The sequence below is a fragment of the Cryptomeria japonica genome, chromosome 2 (assembly GCF_030272615.1).
Source record: "Cryptomeria japonica chromosome 2, Sugi_1.0, whole genome shotgun sequence".
NCBI lineage: Eukaryota > Viridiplantae > Streptophyta > Pinopsida > Cupressales > Cupressaceae > Cryptomeria > Cryptomeria japonica.
Genome location: NC_081406.1, coordinates 119032835 through 119047152, shown reverse-complemented (window position 1 = coordinate 119047152; position 14318 = coordinate 119032835).

Sequence of the window (14318 nt, the reverse complement as noted above, 5' to 3'; positions counted from 1 at the left end):
ATTGTGGTTCTCCCCTAAGCTAACATACAAGGGTAGAATGAGGCCCTCCCAGCATTTCCTTAAGGCTTCATCCCTAAGAGAAAATTTGAAGTTCCTCAAAGGGAATTTCCTAATATAGTTGCTGGCAATATCTATGATGGACACAAGCCAGCTCTCTAGGAAGGAAGGAAGGTCATGTTTCCAAGCCAAACTTAAGTTAATTTTATTAAAAAGTCAATGCCAACAAGAGACGGTGAATTCACAATTAAGTAATAGGTGGTCTACATATTCCTCATTCTTGTAGCATAATGGACATCTAGAAGGACCGACATAACCCAGTTTCCAGAACTGCTTCATTGTAAGGATTCTTTTTTGTAGAGAAGCCCAGAGGAAGGTCCCAGCTTTTGGAGAGCAATAGTTATGCTAGCAGAAGGGAAAGGGGAGGTTGGAGCTCATTATGGCTTATAGCTTATGGGCGACCTTGTAGACCCATCTAACATTATATTCTCCACTAAGGGAACCTAACCAAATTAATTTATCCTAGCTCTAGTTGAAAGAGAGCTTCCTGGACTAGAGAATAGAAAGGAGATGGGAGAACCCTCTTTGATTAGAGGAGGATGCAGTTAAAGGTTTCCATCTCTAGCCTAAGGCAGGGTCAGAGTTGGAGGAGACATAGTCCCTGACAAACTTCCTTATAGAGTTTTCCAATTCTAATTTTAAGGAATCATCATGGATTATGCTGCTAATTGGGGGGTACCCACCCCAGTAATCATCCCAAAATTGGGTTGTGTCCCCTTTCCCAATATTCGAAGATAGCTGGTCGGAGAGGACTCTTATGCATTTGGTGATAAATTTCCAGATTCCAAAACCTTTGGGGAAGGAGGGAATTCTAAACATGTTGGATGGGTCTGGGTTGCCCAGATACTTATTCCTAATTATTTTGACCCATTTTAGTTGAGGCTCTTTATAGATTCTCCATACTAATTTTGCTCCAAGTGCCCTATTTTGACTTTATAGGTTTCTAAAGCCTAATCCTCCATTAATTTTGGAGAGGCAAAGGTTATCCCAAGAAATTAATGCAAAAATTTTCTTATACTCCAAATCGTACCATAGGAAGGTCCTCAAGATCATAGCGAGTCTATCCCTAATACCTCCTAATAGTTGGAGGCAAGACATGTAGTATTGTGGGATTGTCAAGAGGATAGAACAAATCAAGACAATTCTTCCTGCTAGCGACAATCATTTACCTTTCCATGATTGCAGTCTTGAGTCTAGTTTAGACAGAACTCCATCACAAAGTTTGTTTACTCTAACCCCTTTGTCCAATGGGAGGCCTAAGTATATACATGGGAGGGTTCCTGAATGGAAACCTAGAAGATTTAGAATCTCATTTTCTCTTTTCTCATTATTGTTGAGGATTAAAACCTTGGTTTTGTCTTTGTTCACCTCTTGACCAGAGGCATTTGCATGCCAATCTAGAATCAAGTTATAGCTTCTGGCTTCATAAAGGGAGCTATTTTCTAGCAATAGCGTATTGTCTGCAATTGCTGATGAGTAACTAGATCAACATTACTAGTGACTCTTATTCCTTCTATGTTGCTAAGCTCTTGAGACTTATGCATTATCCTGTCTAGGGCTTCTACCATAATAATATAGAGGAAGGGGGATATAGGATCCCCTCGACTCAATCCTCGGGAGCTTGTAAAGAAACCTTGGGGGGAACCGTTTACCAAAATTGAAAAATGAGGAGTTGAGATACATTCAAATATCAGGTTGGCCCAACTTTTGTTAAAACCAAAGGGTGCCATGCAGTTGCAAAGGAATCTCCAGTCCACTTTATCGTAAGATTTCTTAATATCTAACTTAATAAGCATTGAAGGGCTAGAATTAGTTGTAGGGGAGTAGATTGCCTCGTGAGTGAGATAACCCCATCCAGAATAGATCTACCAATGACAAAACTAAATTGTTCTTTCGAAATAATAATTGGGAGAAATGATTTCAGTCTATTAGCTAATGCTTTTGTGAGAATTTTTTAGAGGGTATTGTAGAGAACGATAGGTCTATACTCTTGTAGGCTTGCTGCCGAGGCTTTTTTTGGGATGAGAGAAATGAAGGTATTATTAATCTCTCAAAGGATCTTGCCTAATTTTCTAGTACCCTCTAAGGCATCCACAAGCTCCATTCCCAAAAAATGCCAACATGAATGGAAGAAGGTAGCTGGAAAGTCATCTAGCCTAGAAGCTTTTTTCAGGTGCAGTTCTTTAACTACTTTCTCAATTTCATCTGCTGAGAAGCTACTATTTAAAGACAAATTATGCTCATGAGTGATTAGTTTAGGAACGTTCTGTAAAAGGCTTTCCTGGGCTACAAGTTTGGAGGATTCTAAGTTAAGCATTGGTTGAAAGAAGTTAATAGTTAATTTGGCTATTCCTTTGAGATCTTCTATTAGGTGGCCATTATCATCATTGATACTGGTTATTTTATTTGTGCTTCTTCTAGCTTTAGTACTAGCGTGAAATTTTTGTGTTCCTATCCCGTTCAACAAGCCAAGTCTCTCTCAATTTTTGTTTCCAGAAGGTTTCCTCTTTTGACATAATTTCTTAATATTTTTTCATTAGTGATTTTTCTTTCTTATATCGGTCTTGATCCATTCTGAGTTTAATCACTGTATTGTTTACTTTTTTTTAGCTCAAGTTCAATTTGGGTTTTAGTATCAAAGATATTGCCAAATTTTTCACGATTCCATGTTAAGAGATATTGTTTGACAATTTTTAACTTAGATACAAAACAAAATAGCTTGGACCCAAAGGCCTTAAATGATAACCACCACTTTTCTATCATGTTAATAAAGTTTTCTTCCTTCAACCACATGAGGTCAAATTTGAAGGGGCAGTTTAAAGGCTTGACATCTTCGGTAATGGTTAGTTGAATCAGGAAGTAATCAGAACCTAAGAAAGGTAGTATGGATTCATTGACTAGGTTGTTATTGAGGGTACCTAGGTTTTACTTAATAAGAAACCTATCTAATATTTCTACTATCATATTGAAGCCAAATCTTCTATTGGTCCATGTAAAAACTCCATTATCTATAAGAATGTCTATGAGATTGTTATGAAATGTCCAGTTTCTAAAATCTACTAGGGACTGAGGTTCTTGAGAACAACCTCCTAATTTCTTAGCAAGGTTGCACATGGCGTTAAAATCTCTACCTATAATGCAATTTTTATTCTTATGTTTACTCATGAAAGTGTGGAGTTCCTCCCAATCTATTCGCTTTAAATCATTTGAAGTGGGGCCATAAACATTGATTAGAATAAAGTTTAAGTTATTGCTAACATATTTAACTTATGAACTCATCTAGAATCTATTGTTCTCTAAAGCTACTAAGGAGATGTGTCTGGGGTTCCATATGATACCTAGGCCTCCAGATGCCCCTACCGCAGGAATACTTGTCCAATTAAAACTACGTAAAATTTTGCCAAAACTTTCTCCTTAATTGCGATGCTCTTGTGGCAGATAACCATATTAGAAGCATCAATAATTCCTTTATACATTGAAGGAATAATCTCCCATTTTCCTGTTGAGGTAATCAATTCAAAAGAGATCAATTTAGGGCAAATAGTTTTGAAATCAATAAGTAATTTAATGTCTTTATTAAAAATTTTGTCCCGAATCCCTTCAACAGCTAGGCATTTCCCTAACCCTACCGCAAGTGATTATATTATTTCCGAAACATGAAAATATTGTTTGTCCAAATTACTGTTAATGTGGACTATGTTGGGAAGATATTTCTTGTCGGATAGAGGATGGACTGATTTCCTAATATCCATGGAGGGTTGTGCTGAGTTTAAAATTGAATCCCTAAGAGGGAGAATGCAATCTCCTTTGCTATTTGAAGTAGATTGCATGGGTTTTTTCTTCTTTGATGCTAGTACTGAGGGATGAGAGGATGAGGCAGAGGAAGGTGAACCGGCCTTGATTTTGTTAGAGAGAGACGGAATGGCTATGGGTGGGGGAGGGAAAGGGTTGAAGTGAGGATCAGGGGCTGAGATTGGTTTCTTGTTGTGTGTGATTTGGTTGTTGGGACTATGATTGATTACTATCTCCTTAATTGTGATGCTCTTTTGGCAGATAACCATATTAGAAGCATCAATAATTCCTTTATAGATTGAAGGAGACCAATGTTGACCCAATGTAGATTGCTAATAAATAAAAAATATTTAGGGTTAAAGTTGGGAGCCCAATCTATGTAGTGAAAGACACAACTATTAAGCAATTTCTCCTGATTTCTGAGCAAGTCCTGTTTAAAACTAGAGTCAATGCATGTAATTAAAATGCACTGAAAGCCCAGATTAAAGGTGCTTACTAGGTTGTGAAATTTAGACTCCCACCAACCTTTAACATCTTCGAAGGTGTTGGAACCCTAAAATTTGCAATTTTTAGAATTCCAAATTCCAAGACGAGGAGCAAGAAAAATTCTAAATATATATATACATATATATATTGAATAGGTACAAGTAATATATTTTATATTTGTTGCACAATATGAAACCATAACATAAACACAATAATGGGCATAAAAAATGGAGTGTGAAGCACCAAAGGAGGTATTTACATCATTTAAAGACCATTTATCCATTATATACCCATAAAATAGCCTTAAAATACCTCTAATATGCCTAAACAACTTGTAAAGTGACAATTAATTACATAAACTAAGGCAATTTCGGGATTTGGAATTATTTTTATTTAAAAGGGGGGTGTCTTTTCACCCAAAGGGGTATGAAAACCATTCAAACACATATATATGTGTGATGTAAAATGTAAAGAGAAAAAAAAAAGAGGGAGAGACAAGAAGTGGAGGCAATTTTGTACTTTTAAACTTTTTATCAAAAATAACCAGTTGCATTTTCTTTCTCATATGTGTTGAGAGTTAACATATTTTTAGAAGGCAGTTGCTTATGATATTATCTAAAAGTGGATAAGGTTATTTGTGTTCTTCCAGTAAAATTTTGTGTTTCATATGGTAGATTTGGATAAAAAAGATTTACCCGTGAATTGTAATTGTTCCCTGTATTTCTTCCTTGGATGGTCTCTTAAAAGTTAGGGTTAAATTCATTCAAGTAGTTTACAATATAGACATTGAAGTAGAGCTCATAAGAAACAGTAACTGACAGACTCATCGAGAGGTGGTGGGTTTAAAAATTGTCTCATAAGTTTACACAATAAGTCTTGAAGAAATATAAGACTCTATAGCCCAAATAAGAGGAAAGGCACTGATCATTTGTAAACAAACCCTTTAACCATACCAGTTACCCTTTACTTTTAAGCATTAGGATTAGTAGAGTAGGTATAGTAGGTAATTTAGCCAAAGTGTAACATATATACTTTTGTAAGATACATAGATCAATACACACATCTAAAATCAGTTTGTTTAAGAAACTTATGCCATTCTATGACTAGGAGATATCAGATTAAGACACTAAATCTGCTATAAAAAGCATTAGTTGAAGGAACAACTAGTGAGTAGGTATACCCGCCTAGGTCCTGCAAAGCCTAAAGTGAGAGAGTTAGTAACCAAATAGGTTCACTCTATAAGTTGGCCAAGTCAATTGGAGGGTTTGCTCATAGGAGTTGGCATTTCCTTAGAACCTATCCAATTTGTTGATTTGAGACCCAACAGAAGGAATAATGAGAGCCTCGCCAATTAGAAATGAAGCTCTTTCTTTGGTGAAAGATGATGTTTTGTTAGAGAATCTCTAAAACTAGCCCGATCTCAAGTATTTGATCTTTAGGGATCAATGGGTTCAACCTCGACCATTCTTCCTTCTTCGTAGAATGAAGAGGAATGAATTTCCTAAGTCTGTTTACCCTAGAGGGATCCATTGTGGTTTTCAAAGAAAAGCCCAAGATTGCGGGATTCACCTTAAGCCATCTTTGGTTTAAAACCTTTCTATATTCTCTAGCTTGACCCATCGATTTGTTGAAATGGCATGCGGGATGAGGGGAGGACAGGGGAAGCAGGTGTATTTAGTGCCCCTGAGCAATAGGCTACTTGAAGATGCAGAGCATTTCTGTGCCCTAAGGGGAATTGAATTAGGGCCTATAAGGGTTTTATGGCTATTCCTTCGGCAACTGGTCTTTCTCCTTTCCACCATTTTCTAAACCCCTTCCTCTTCACTCCTGGTTGGCTTACACTTGGAGGGGAAGAAAACCGTGAGTCGCATCATAAAAATTGTTCAAAAACATTTTCGCTAATTACCGAGTGCTTATTTCTATTTTCAAATTATAGCTTATTAAATAATTACTTAATAAAATATAAACCTCTTGGAGAAGCCTCTCGTGTAAAAATAATACATCTAAAATGGACTTTGTGGAGGGGGAGGTTCTGGTAAAAATTTGTGTTCTTATTAATCCTAATGTTCTTATTAATCCTAACAATGTTTGCCCCCGTACTTGTAATATCAAGTCTCACGATGGTATTTGGCACCAGTCAATTGAGAAATTAGATATAGAGCTTCTTAAGTCTCCTTTAATTTTGGGTGCTCCTTTACTTATGGCTTTTAAGAAAAACCAGCAGGTTGTTGACTCTCTCCCTAAATCCCTTAATAAAGATAGTTTGTTAGCGGGACCTTCGATTGAAGGATGTGGAAATGTCTCTTCGCATAAATTGGTAGAAACAGGTCACATTAATCTTGAAAATATTCCATTGTGTCGTAGTTCTGGGAAACCAAATGATCACACTTTGGGTTTGGTCTCACTTTCGTCTTTACTGAAGACATTTTCTAATAACGGGGGTATAGTGGATGGTAATCCCCTGATGAATGGAGTAGATCACCCATTGATGATAGATTTCCCTAAGATGCCAAATAATCACACAAAGGGTAAGGACGACAATTTGTCTTCATGCACTCAAAAGGAGGTTTTGGATTCTTCAAAGAATGCGAATTTAGATAAAAATGCAGTGGTTGATATGGAAACTATTAAACAGGTACCTACCATAGGTTTTCCTAATGATGCTTCTTTAGTTCAGGAAATTAAGAATTTGGTGTCTAATAATTCCCCTTTGAATGTTGAAATTAATATGGCTAATGAATCTTCCTTAGGGAATAGTAATCCGTCAGAGGTTGTCCCTGTTATTATGCCAAATGAGAATCTAGTTCAGCAAGTACATGATATTTTTAACAATCATGCACATCAAATGGATGAGAATATTACTGATAGAGTTGTTTGTTCAATTGAGAATGATTTGGGGGGTATAAACTCGACCCTTCCAATTTCTGCATATGCTAATCCTTTTGCGGTTTTGGCTACAATAGAGTTGGGTTTTGAAGATAATCCATTTATCATGGCTTCTCCAAAGTCATGCAAGAGTTTACCAATTGTCCAAACAACTCCAGTTTTTTCACCATCAGTGGTTTCTCCTAGGAGAGGTAGGCCTCGAAATAATCTTAAGACTCAAATGGAAATTGATGCTAGAATTCAAAAGACTTTGTCCCTTTCTCCTGTTGGTGGGAAAGGGAGGCATTCAGTCTCTCTTGGTAGGCCTAAGAAAACATGCCTAACTCCTATAAGCATAAAAAGAAAGAGGAGTAAAAGATTCATGACTAGTCCGCTTGTGACAAGATCAGGGGCTGTGAAACATAATTTGCAAGGTTGCTTTGGGGAAAGCAAAAATTCTTTGATTATTGGGAAGAGGGGAGCTTCGGCCTCCCCTCGAGGACAATGAGAATTATTTCTTGGAATGTTAGGGGCTTAAATACTTGTAACAAGAGACGCTTAATTAAGTCCCAAATGGACTTAATTAAGTGTGATATTATTATGTTGCAAGAAACAAAGTTGTCAAAGGAGTCTGCTGATTTGGTTTTTTCATCTTGGAGAAGGTGGAATTTTCTTTCTTCTCTGGCTTGTGGTGCTTCAGGAGGTTTGGCACTGCTTTGGAATAATTATAATATTGAGGTGCAGTTAGTGGCATCTTCTACAAATTGGATGTTGGCTTTAGTTATAAGCAAGATTTCGAAGGTTAAATTCTGGCTTTTTAACATTTATGCTCCGTTAAGAATTCAAGGGAAGAGTAAGTTATGGGGTGAATTAAAGAGGATTTCTTCTCCCTTAAAACATGGTTCCTTTATTATCTTCGGGGGTGATTTTAATGCTATCACTGATTTAGAAGAGAAAACAGGAGGTGTTTTCCCTAATAAAAGGATTATGGATGACTTTGGGGATTTCATTTTTGATATGAGCCTTTTTTATTGTAAGTCTCAGAATGGGGTTTTCACATGGACAAACATGAGAAGGGATTTTTCTCAGATTGCTATGAGATTAGATTGGTTTTTGTTATCTGAGAATAGGATTGATTCAGATTTTGAATTCTTTTCCTCTATTCTACTAGTCTCAGGTTCTGATCATTTTCCAATTTCCCTTTCAGTTATTGAGGATAGGGCTTCTTTTAAGTCTCCATTTAAATTTGAGCCCATGTGGTTTAGGGATTCTTCCTTTTTACCTCTTCTTATGAAATGGTGGAATTCTACTCTTTTTTATTCTGGGTCCCGTATGTTTCAAATTGCTAAGAAGTTAAGTTATTTGAAATTGAATATTAGGGAATGGAATATCTCGCATTTTAAGAACATTTTTCAGGAGAAATAGAGGATTCAAGATACAATTGAGTGTTTTAATACTCATGTGCTTCAACCTGGTATGGTGCCACAAGTTTTTGATGAATTGAAGTCACTAAAATTATAGCTTGAGGAGGTGTTAGCTAGAGAGGAAATCTATTGGAGACAGAAATCTAGAGAGTTATGGCTTTTAGATGGTGATAGGAACACAAAAAAATTTCATTCTTCAACTAAGATTAAAAGATGTAAGAATAGGATATCATGTATTCAGTGTCAGAATGGGAATTTATTGATAGAGCCAGAGGACATTGCTTCAGAGGCAATTAGGTTTTTTAAGTCATTATTATCTTTGGAAAATGGAAATCTCAGCAATGATATTATATCTAATATTCCTCCTTTAGTATCTTTGGAAGACAATAAGATGTTGATGTCTCCCTTTTCCTTAGAAGAAGTTAAGAGTGTTGTCTTTGCCATGAATCCGGATAAAGCCCCGGGACCAGATGGTTTTACTCCTTTATTTTTTCAGAAATGTTGGGATTTTGTGGGAAATGATGTTTTATTGGCTCTTGAGGAATCTAGGAGAAATAGGTCCATTTCAAAAGAACTTAATACTTCAATGATTGCAATTATTCCTAAAAAAGAGGATACTAAGACTTTTGCTGACTTCCGCCCCATTGCTTTATGTAACACTTTGTATAAGATATTTACGAAGGCAATTTCCCTTAGGCTGGCAAAAATTCTACCTAGGATCATTTCATTGGAGCAAGGGGGTTTTGTTCCCGGAAGGGAGATGACAAAGGGTGCAATTGTAGCACATGAGGTGCTGCATTCTATTTCCACCCAAAGAACCCCAGCCATGATACTTAAAGTAGACATGATGAAGGCTTATGATAGAGTAGAGTGGGGGGCTTTATGTGTTGTTCTTGAGAAGTTAGGTTTTTCCAAGGCCTGGGTCAAATGGATTCGTGCATGTATTTCTTCTACAAGATTCTCAATTTTAATTAATGGTTCTCCTTGTGGTTTTTTCACTTCCTCTAGGGGTTTGAGATAGGGAGATCGCCTTTCTCCCTTTTTGTTTATTCTCCTAGCTGAAACCTTTAGTTGGACTATTAGGGCTACTAAAGTGGGTTGGCTTTCAAGAGGTATAAGGATTCAGAATATTCCCCAAAGTATTTCTCATTGTCTCTTTGCAGATGATACTCTATTATTTGGACATGCTTCGTTAGTTGAGGCAAAAGTGATTAAAGGAATAATACAAAATTATGCATCGTTTTCTAGTCAGAAAGTGAATGGTGATTGTAGACACCTAAAATTGTCCAATCTGATTAAATAAATATTTTTATTTATTTAATTATTTTAGCCTAATTCATCTATTAATTAAATAAATCTTTATTTATTTAATTAATTCATTTATCCTCTTCTAGCCTTATTTCTCATTTAAATAAATACATTTATTTATTTAAATTATCCTTTTCCTAAATTAAATAAATATCTTATTTATTTAATTGATCACACTTCTTCTATTAATTAAATAAATCTTTATTTATTTAATTAATTCATTAACCTTTTCTACCCATGACACATGTCATTCATCTCTTAATTCATACACTACCTACCCTCTCATTATTTTATTATTTCTTTTACCTACCCTCTAATCATAGCCGACCTCCTTTTACACCTCTCAATCTTATCCCTCCATTTCATATAGTGTCTTCTATATAAGGAGATGCTTCCTTCATTATCAAGCCCTAACTACCCGACTACTTGACTACACTACCCTTTTGAACATAGGCGATCCTATTTGCAACCACATTCTGTTCTTTGTTGAGCTCTTGTGCACATAAAATCTGAGAGCAAATATATTAAGCAAGATCAATGGAGATAGAAAGAATGGAGATCCAAACCCTATTGGACATGTGATGGTATAATCTTTGTGATTTCATTTGATTTGCATTGTCTTAGGTAATCTTCATATGTTATGGTGGATCTTTGTTGTTGTTAGGCTAGGGTTTTGTGATTGAATTCATTTAGCCTTTCAATATCGTTATTGTTGTTATCCATTTTTACCATATACAGTGTTAAATCAAAGATTTTTTTCCTTAATACATCACAACTGGTTCAGCATAGGTTGCAATCCTTTTGGGGATTTGAGATTGGAAATCTTCCATGTACTTACCTTGGGATTCCTTTCTTTGTTAAACAGGATAAGATTGGTTTTTGGGATAATAATATTTCGGTCATTTCTAAAAGGATTCTCTCATGGAATCATAGATGGTTAACTTTGGCAGGTAAAATTGTTCTCATCAAGTCTGTTTTGAATGTTGTTCCCATATATCTCATGTCTATTTTGAAGTCTCCAAAAGCAGCCATTGTTAGTTTACAGGATACTCTTAGAGATTTCCTTTGGAACAATAATAAAGATGGCAAGAAGAAACTCCCTTTAGTTGCATGGGATAAGGTATGTTTGCCTAAGGAACTTGGGGGAACAGGAATTCGGAGTCTAGAGAATCATAATTTAGCCTTAGGTGCTAAGTTGGTTTGGAAATTATATGACAAGCCTAGCTCCTTATGGGCACAGATTATGTTTGCCAAATATTTAAATAATGGACTGAGAGAGTAAATTTTTAAAGTCTCAAATTTGCCTTCAGGTTCTACTATTTGGAATTTCCTTTGTAAATGTAGATCAGTTATTTTGCCTCATCTCTCATGGGTTGTTCATAATGGTAGAAAGGTCAGATTTTGGGATGAAGTATGGAATGGACACACATATTTGGTGAATATTAGGGATTGGTCTCCTCTGATTACTATTCTTTCCTCCCTTTGGGGTGTTTTTGTAGCAGATTATTTTGAAATTCTGACTAGTGGACCCCTTAAGCTAGCTAGATGGAAGTCGATTGATTTCTTAGATGTTGATCAAAGCATGAAATTAGATTTTGAAAAGATTTTGGGGGATAGAATTGTATTTCTTTCTGATTCTGAGGATGAACTTATTTGGACAAAGAATATTTCTGGTAAGTACACTGTTAAAGATGGTTGCAACTCTCTTATGGTCACTAAAGATTTATCCTCTTGGTCTTATAAGTTGTTTTGGCATTCGGCTTGTCTTCCCAAAGCTAGAGCCTTTGCTTGGTTGGTAGTTCAGGATAGAGTCCTTACAGGTATGACACTAGATAGGCTTGGTATTACTGTTGTTTTCCCTTGTGTCCTTTGTAAAAAAAATTTGGAATCTTCTTCACACCTGTTCCTACATTGTGATTATGCTTATGAATGTTGGCAGTGGTTGTTTGAGAAGTTAAATATATCCCTTGTTATTGGTAAGGATCTCATTTCCCATTTTAGATCTTGGCCCTTTATGTTTGCCTCATCTTTTTATGCATGCCTTTGGATCATATCTCCATCTATTGTGATTTGGAATGTTTGGCTAGAGAGAAACAACATGATATTTAAAAAAACAAGGTCTCCTGTGTCTAAGGTTCTATTAAAAATTGAGTCTTCAATCTCTAAGGTTGCTTTGTCATTTATTTATAAGAATTTGGAAAATCTTACTTCTTTTTTGCACTGGGATAGTAGAGTTACTAGAGTTTGGAAGCTGCTATTAGTTTTACCCTCTCATGCTTCAATTTTAAAAAAGAATGATGCAATAGGTAAGAGATGCTCTGCTAGATGGAAACCTCCTCCGCAGGGGCACTTTAAACTGAATTTTGATGGGGCCTCTCATGGTAACCCTGGGTCGGCTGGGGTAGGAATGGTAATTTATGATCACAATGCAAATTTTATTCGAGCTAAGTGTCATGCTATTGGTTTTAAAACTAACAATTATGCGGAATTTCATGCTTTGTCTTTTGGATTGGATATGGCAATCTCTTTGGGAATTAAGGACTTAATAATTGAAGGTGATTCTATGGTGATTATTCAATGTGTTATGAAAAAGAAATCGAATTGTTGGAATTTGCAGTATATACTTGATCCCATTTTACAAAAATTAGAATTGTTTGAATCTTTCTTGGTATCCCATTGTTACAGAGAAGTTAATAAGATTGCAAATTATTTGGCAAATTTAGCCATTGATAGCAATGCTAATCAGCGAGAGGTGGGCTTTGAGGAAATTCCTTCTAGGGTATGGGAAGGTTTGCAGCAATAGTCATATGATTTTCTTGAGTAACGTCGATGTAAAATTTTATGATGATAATTATTCACGCTTTCCCCTTTCATTTCAAGTATTCATGTTTGTTGTCTAGAGAAGAGTTCGAGGTCATGGTATTTGATATAATAGTGTTTTTCCAAAGGTATTTTGATACTTTCTTTTTTGGCAGGAAGTTTTTTGGCTCATGGGATTTGGCACAGGGCTTTGGAAAATTTTGTCTTCTTCCATTGATAGCAGCTATGGAGTCTACATTTGAAAATTATCCGATGGGTTTTTTTGGCAAATTGTCATATGGGCTCTATGCAAAACTGATATTATATGTGTTGTGCCTGCATTTTGTATGTGGTTTTGGGCGGGGTGTATAAATTGATCCGTTATATACTATAGATTTATTTTCTGAGCTGTGATCGGAGGTTTTCTTCCTAGGGTTCTTTCCTCTGGTATGCTCTTTGAATCCTGTGTAAAAAATAAAAAATATTAATAATAAAAGTTTAGTGGAATAATCCACTTTTATTGAAAAAAAAAATATAGATTATTAAAATATTTATTTTTAATTTAACACATTATAGAGAAAATTTCTTACAGAGAAAATAAAGATTATTATTCTTTAATATATAGAAGAGAGAAAATATTTTCAATAAAAGATGTGAAACTAATCAAGCATTTCTTTAAGATTTCTAATAATTTTCATGCATCAAGAGAATATATATATTTTTTAAAAGAAGCTATGTGCAATTCAAACATTTAAATCCTTTCAAGTAAACTACATGCATTCAAACATATAAATACTTTCAAATAAACTACATGCATTCAAACATATAAAGCCTTTCAAATAAACTATGTGCATTCAAAAATTACATATTTTATCTAAATAAAAGCATGAGATAATATTACCTAGAATCACATCCCTTTCTTTGTTGAATCAATCTCCTTCTCTTGTTTTTAAATCTTCAAGATTTTTCTCCTCCTGCAACTCTTGATGATAATTTCCTCCAAAACCATATTCTAAATATCTCCCATACACATTCACTCAAGGAAATTTTCTTCCATCTAAATCAAATATATTTGGTTAAATTCCATATCCTCCCGCCAAAATCCAAAATAACTCCAAAATAATATCTATATTCTACTCATCTTCCTTCAAAAACTCTTAACAAAATTTCTCATGAAAATTTATCAAAACTAAAACGAATTTACAAAACGAAAATCTCATAACATTTCACAAAAAAATTGTGTCAAATGCATACAATATCTTACTAGTTTATAGACCTTAAGATGTAAAATAACTTTTACCATCCATAAGAATAATTTTCAAATTTGAGAGATTCTTCAATTAATATTTGTAAGAGAATATGCCAAAAATAAAATTATAAGTCTTTTGTTGTCAATTTATTTATTCCTTCCATTTTATCAAAAAAGAATATTGTCCTTGTCATAAAAATACCAAGAATAGAGATATTCCTATTATAAAAATTAATTTGTAACTCTATACAATCAAATTTGGCTATGATTAATTAAATAAATATTTATTATTTATTTAATTTTAATTCCTCTATTAAATAATTAAATTGAAAAGCTTA